The sequence below is a fragment of the Euprymna scolopes genome, chromosome 46 (genome assembly GCF_053919585.1).
Source record: "Euprymna scolopes isolate OS-2025 chromosome 46, ASM5391958v1, whole genome shotgun sequence".
NCBI lineage: Eukaryota > Metazoa > Mollusca > Cephalopoda > Sepiida > Sepiolidae > Euprymna > Euprymna scolopes.
The window spans coordinates 151,480,759-151,488,200 of record NC_136527.1 but is presented as its reverse complement, the minus strand read 5'-3'; the positions used below and the strand labels follow the sequence as shown (position 1 = coordinate 151,488,200).

Here is a 7,442-nt window from a genome sequence, read left to right as displayed (position 1 = left end):
AAAGGGAAAATTTTCCGAAATTAATAATGGAATACGTCGCATGAAAACAAGTAAGACATTTTACCATACAACTGAATATATATATATATATATATATATATAAATAATAATAAAAATATATATACATATATGTACTTATTGATTTGTAAATCGCCACTTGTTCTCGTCTCCTCTTACCAACAGCGACTATAATTCATTCCTCGCATTGTGACAGCCTTCTAAATCTCTTTTACATACCTATCCCACACAATGCTTCAAGCAAACTACATATCAATCCTATATATATATATATATATATATATATATTACTTATATGTTCACCCCCTTACAAAGCATATCGCCACTTGGACGTAAGGGGCTACTATTTGGGGCCATATCTGGGAAAGATTAACAAGATATTTGTTTATGTTACATTTAAACTTCTGCATATCAGTACAGCCAAGGAAGCATGCAGCAGGAAGGGAATTCCTAAGCTATATGAGGGAATAAATTATTAGAATAGAAAGCTTTCTGGTATATAGGGACAGTAACAGTGAAGGGGTGAGATCTTATAAGCGGGTTTGTCAGGGATATGCACGTCGAGGGGGTACAAGTGAAATGAGTTCATCAGAACACATTCCATTCAAATATTTGTAAAACAGGCAAAGTGATAAATGTGGACTGATTAGGTTGATGACTCTTTTTTGAACTTTATCTTAGAGAGAGAGAGAGAGAGAGAGAGAGAGAGAGAGAGAGAGAGAGAGAGAGAGAGAGACTAGTGGTAGATACACCAGCCGAGATGTGGCAACAATACTCCATCCATGGGCGAATGGTGGCCTTGTAAAGGTACAGGATACTCTCAAGCGTGAGTAGTCTTCTAGCTCGATAGAGGGAACCCACCTTCTTTGCAGTAGCCTTGGCAATGTCTTCTATGTATTTGTTTCAGTTCATATTGCCCGCAAATATTAGGCCAAGGAGTTTGAAGGTAGAATTCCCAGGAAAGGTGCTATTTGTCATGGATATAAGGGGTTGGAGAGGCGTCTTGTAATTGTTAAAAGAGAGCATCTTAGTTTTACTAGCATTAAATGTTACCATCCATTTGCGACCCCATTCCACTATAGTCTGAAGGTCATTTTTTATTACCTGCCTAGTTTGAGACCCACCACAATACACCATAAGAAAAACCCCACAGAGCTCATATGTGTGGCTTGGTTCACAATGCATTGTAAATTGCACTGTAGAGAACCTACTGTTGATTTTATAAATTATTTGAATGCCAATGCATGGTCTCATGGTTCAATTGTGCTCTAACCATTAACATTCATTTAGAATCCTCCCATGTCATATCAAAATATCTACTGTTTATTTTATATGCTGGGCCTTTCTACTTGTGTAAGGATAATAGATAAATTAAAACTTAAAAGGCAAATATCCAGTATTATGGTTCAATTGTGCTCTTGACAATAAGATCTATTTCTATTTTTCTTGTGTAGTAATGAAACTTTTCAAATGAAATGTTAGATCGTATAAGGCGTTAAATTTAGTCACAATCAGTTGCTCCTTCTTTCATCAGATGTTTTTCAATTATTGATATTTATATTTATCGGAGACATTTCCATACAAAATCTTAGAAAATTCAAGATGGCGCCTGACTCTCTCTTTAACACGGTAAGTTTGAGAAAAGGTGTTATAAATAAAAAAAAAACTAGATAAAGTACTGTTAAAAACTCGCTCAATATATGTTACCGCGACATAGGTTGACATATAATCGGCGGGTTTTTAATAGGATTTTGTCTAGTTTTTTATTTATAACACCTTTTCCCAAACTTACCATGTTAAAGAGAAAGTGAGACGCCATCTTGAATTTTCCAATACATCGGTAAACACTGTATGGTTTTCGAGCTGAATAAACATGTTACATTGAATAAAAACACGAAAAATATATCCAGTTAGGTAGAAAAGTAACTTATCTTGCCTTTGATAACATTTATTTGTTATATATTTGTTTTTGACAATTTTTTTCGAATCTATGTGTACAGTAATACAAACCCATTATTTTCTCATGAATCATAAATCATATTTAAATAAACACATTTTGTACAAAATTCAAAATTCAATGCATCTGCATCAGATCGAAAAATATATTTTGAGGAGATTCATATTTTTTAATCAAGTCTGTAATCGTTATTATTTTTTATTATTATTATTATTTATTGGATTGCAATAAAAATAAACTTTTTAAATGATTTTTGCAAAAGTTATTTGATGTAATTTTTTAAAAAGTGTTTAAAGAAAAATAATAATTTACCTTTCATTGCTGCAATTCAATATGAAAAAAAAAACGGGATAGATTCGTTTTCCTTTTGTTTTCAAAACATAAATTTTGTTTTGTTTGTTAGAATTTCTTTAGTAAATTGATGCAATTGTTGTTTTGTGTGTTGAATTCATTAAGAAATAAAATATATGATAATATAAAAGAATCAAAATTAAAAGATAAAAAACACGATTTAAACATGAAATCATTTAAATAAAAAATCAACTGCTAAAGAATAAAGAAGTTAAGGTCATCGTAATAAGACGGTGAAATCATTATTTTGTTCCTCGTGTAAAAATGTCCGAATTGTTTTCCTATAAGAAATAAAATAAATGAAAATATAAAAGAATCAAAATTAAAAGATAAAAAACGTGAAATTATTTAAAGAGAAAATCAAGTGCTAAAGAACAAAGAAGTTAAGGTCATCGTAATAACACGGTGAAATCATTATTTCGTTCCTCGTGTAAAAATGTCTGTTTATTATTAAAACGTATCGAATTGTTTTCCTATCAAGTTCGGATTATATTTGTCAATGTTTAAAGCTTGTTTTCGATATCTTTTGTAAATTTCTATTTTGTGTGTCTATTTCATTAAAAATTAAAATATATAAAAACATAAAAATAAAAATATATGAAAACATAAAAATTAAAATATATGGAAACATAAAAATCAGTAAAAACTGAACATTTCATTATTATTCTAATTAGTCAAACTACCGTTAACATAAAAATTGAGAATTTTAGTCTAAATAATTCAATATATAATATAATATGATATAATATAATATAATCCTTATAATAAAAACAACAACAAAAAACGCGAAATTAGTAAAATTACAAGAATATACTAGATTTGGACCAAGAAAGTAAACTATAATCATTACATTATGAAACTTGAAACTGATTCGGTTGAACTTAAGATTTCCGCTCAACAAATTTCACATTAACATTTATTGAGTAGTTTTCTACCAATATTTTGTTTTATTTCTTATTTTGAAGCGATTATCGAGACTTCAAAGACATTGCGGTAAGCTTTTCTTGTTCTCCAACAGCGTTCAACATTACATGTTTTTCGCTTTCGGGACAAGCTCACAGTGTAGTATCTGTTCTTCAGATGCTGCAGTTGCTGCACTTCAATTTCTTGTTCTCTGTCAGTGGAGGAGAAATTCTTCACGACTGAGACAATTTTTATTTTTGTTCCTTTTCTCCACGTTAAAAAAACAACCTTGGTGTCTAACTCTGTCCCATGGCGAGGCATTGTAAATATGAACATTATACATTAACTAAAAACACTGCAAACGTATCCATTTACTAGGAAAGATATCCGCGCTTCTTCGCACGGGACTTTGCTGCATACTCGCCCTTCCCCCGCCGACCTCCCCCCAATGTAAAAAAAATGTTTGTTTTGTTTTTTTTTTTGGTGGGGGTGAACGATATCTTTTGTAAATTTCTATTTTGTATGGCTAATTCATTAAAATTAAAATATACGCCAATTATGTAAACACAATTTTCGTCTCGCAATTTCATTAGTTTCGTACGATGAAAATTTTATTAAAGATTATTACTGGTTTATTTTGCTCTTCTTTTAAATGGTACAAAAGTTATATTGATAATATTAAATCAAAATAAAGTTACATCGTTTTACATATAGGGGGGGGTAATTCTGCGGTGACTTTTGGTAGTGCCTAGTGATATCATATATGGTAAAAAAATATTTTATATGAAATAAATTATAAAGAAAATCTGTTTCGCAGGCAATTGAATACACTTGCTATGGTATAATTACAATAAATCCTGGACAATTTTATAAACAAAAAAAGAAGCAAATAATATATGAGATGATTGATTTTGACATATCGAAAATTGGCCTTGTGTCTGACTATCTCTGCCCTCGTGGGTATGAAAATAAATGAGGATATTCGTTTTAATTATTTATCTCTAACCCCATACCCCCCTTCTCCCGGGCATCGGCGTTGAAAATAAGGGAAAATTATATATTCTGGGGCAGACGTTCTTCAAACAACAAAAATAACTTATGAATTATATCGGCGTACTTATAGTTTAAATGAGCAAAGAAAACTAGGGTAAATATTAATAATCACCCTTGAAAATTCCTTTAAAATTACCAATTAATTAGGTTCTCGGGGGCTAAAAACGAAAATGACGTTTGAAATTACGGCAAATGAGTAGTTTCCAAGATATGAAGAAATGTTAGCTTTAAAAAAAAGTGGGGGATCACTTTTCTATAATAATGTAACGTAAAATGAGCACCCACTTTGTGATTACCACATGATGAGAGGTGGATGACAAAGGAAGAAATAAACAGATGCGGAAGAAAAAAATCGAACAAAAAAAAACGAGGGGTTGAGAAATGGGTGGAATGGAGAATAGTTCTAAGAGAATTAGAATAAATGAGGGATTTGGGAGTGAGTGGAAGGAAGAGTAGTTTCGAGGAAGAGAGAATGAGATTAGGAGAGAGGCAGAATTAGAAAAGAGAGAGGGAGAAAGATAGAATGAAAAAAGATATATTAGGTAAATGAGAGAGAGATAGAGAGAGAGAGATAGAGAGAGAGAGAGAGATAGAGAGAGAGAAAGAAAGGGGAAATAGAAGAAGGGAGAAGGGGTGAAGCAACAGAGGAAGACAGAGATTTCGAAAAAAAAGTAAGTAACAGATCAAGCGCGGTAGAGAGTAAGGATATATATATATATATATATATATATATATATATATATATATATATATATATATATATATATATATATATATATACAGAGAGAGAGAGAGAGAGAGAGAGAGAGAGAGGAGTAGTAGGAAAATAGATATTGAGAAAAATAGGGGAAAATCTTTTAGGTGAAATTATCTATAGCAGCACACATGACATCTAATGTCATTTTATCTCATCATTTGTTCAATTTTATTTTAAGAACTTTAATATTGTTAAAAGAAGTATAGAAGGATTCACTCTCCATGATTGACCACAAAGAATAATCAAGAACGTTAAGATCACGTGATGAGGTCATTCTTGTTTGCTGATCCAGGACTAAAGTTGTCTGTGTTACTTAAGCGGTTTCGCACCATCTTGCAATCAGCAAATACAGAATTATACAATCGGATCAATTCACTTTTAAAAATGTCCTCAATGTAACGTTCTTTGTTAAGAACAAGAAAAAAAATAGTCTATTGGCATTTTTAAAAAATTGATGGAGATTTCCCTCTTTCAGAAATGGCTTCTCAGACCATCACTGATGATGATTTCTTCATTTTGAAAATCTTTCCGGCATTATCAGGTATTCTCACAAAGACATTTTCATTTTGATGCTTGTGGGATGTTGAAGTGAGAATAACTTTTCATCTGTGAAGATGATGTTATTGAGCGTGCCTTGTCTGATAATAAGGTTTAACAAGAGTCGATTTCTGATGAGTTTCTTTGCAATTGTGGGTGCGGAGAGAAATGTCGCTTTTGGAGCTTATAAGATGACATCAATAGGTCACTTCGACATATCCTTCACATCGTCCTTGGTGAGGTTTGTGCTTTGTTCGCCATTTGTCTCATAAATTTTTTTGGATTTCGCCTGATTTTTCCCTAAGTTTTTTTGATAAGTTTAGGTGTTCCTAAGGTGTTGGGACGGTGTCTATCTTTGATCAACGAAGTTTCCAGGTAATAAGTAATCGTCCTTTTTATAAGCATTTTGTTGATTTTTAGTTTTTTTTCCCCCAACTTGAATATTTCTTGTGCCGTACGTCATTCTCATGTTGATCTATGGTTAATCTTCTCTCCAATTCAACATTGTTTAAAAATTAACATCTTTTGTTTCTAAAAAAATTAGAAATCATACATTACATTATCATATAATGACAATTAAATAGTAAATTTATTTTAATATTATCATAATAAATAGTTCAGAAATTTTGTAACAGGGCTTATGTCTACACTGTATATCGAAAGAAGACACTTTCAGTAACTGTAGGCGACAGCTGAACGAATTCTTCACGATTAAACGTTGATTACATTTACATGCAAATTAGATACAATCAGAACGTTGGAATTGAAGTGGATAATAAACTGGTCGAGAGAAATTGCATATTTCTTGGTATTACAGAGATTAAGCGGAGGGAGTACAAACCTACGAGTGAGAGGTACTTGGAAGAAGTAGGGAAGGATTTCTGATTTTGATTGTATTATCGGGGTGAGCGCGAACGCAGACCCCACACTTAGAAATAGCATGCACGAGTCATCCACATTTGGGACGATCGCAAAGGTCAACCCAACCGCAGTGCAATGGATGGGCCTCGCTCTGGGGGAACGACCTTAATGACCACCGTTACCCCTACATCAGGTAAGTATTATATTTAGCCCTTCGTCCCCGGCCTTGGCATTATCTACTGCCAAGGCCTCATTTGGGGTACGAAGAAGCTTAGGCACAAAGGCCAGTAAGGGGGAGTGGGGAAAAAAGGGGTCTTTTCTAGTCCTTAGCTAGACTTGCGTAAGATAGCAAGTACTTTATTATATAACCTATGCTAGAGTTTCTATCATACACTGTTTCGCCTAACATTCTTACCCGGACCTACTTAAAATAACAGCTCCCCAGCTTACGGGATGGCAGGCGACATTCACGCTGTGATAAAGGAAAAAAGAACATATAACATTATATACAAGAAATAAAAAGGGAAAAATATGTACAAACTAAAGAGGTTTTTTTTTTTTTTTTTATATATAAACATTAAATGGGGGTTAGATGATGGGGAGGGGGGCAAACTAGAATACACCCAAAAAGAAATAAAAAGAAAACAAATTAACAAAATGCCTATGGGGGCGGGTTAGTAAGGGGACCCTCCCTACCTAACGGCTGGTCTGTCATATGAAACGCCCACTGTCTTCCGGTCCTCTTCCCCCGGGGGAAAAGGGTGAAAGCAAGCAGGTCGTTCCCTAAAGGGGAGTGGGGGAATTAGGGACATGTATGGAAAATAAATTAGGGTCGGGGATAATAGGGATGGATGGCGTCTTCCAAGATAATGTACGTAATGGGCAAAATAGGCCTGGGACAAAATAAAACAAGTGGACTTTTGGGCATCTTTGGAAGCTCTCCTAGTGCCAATCTATCAAAAAATAAAAAGCTATGGGAACAGGATCCACACGCATACTACCCTA

The 7,442-nt window shown here is 33.2% G+C and overlaps 1 non-coding gene across 1 annotated transcript; it reads right to left on the bottom strand.

The window, feature by feature from the left end:
• Positions 1-6,475: 6,475 nt before the first annotated feature.
• LOC145271548 (U1 spliceosomal RNA) lies at positions 6,476-6,638 on the bottom strand. Its single transcript, XR_013865958.1, has one exon. It is a non-coding gene; the product is annotated as a U1 spliceosomal RNA (small nuclear RNA).
• Positions 6,639-7,442: the final 804 nt, after the last annotated feature.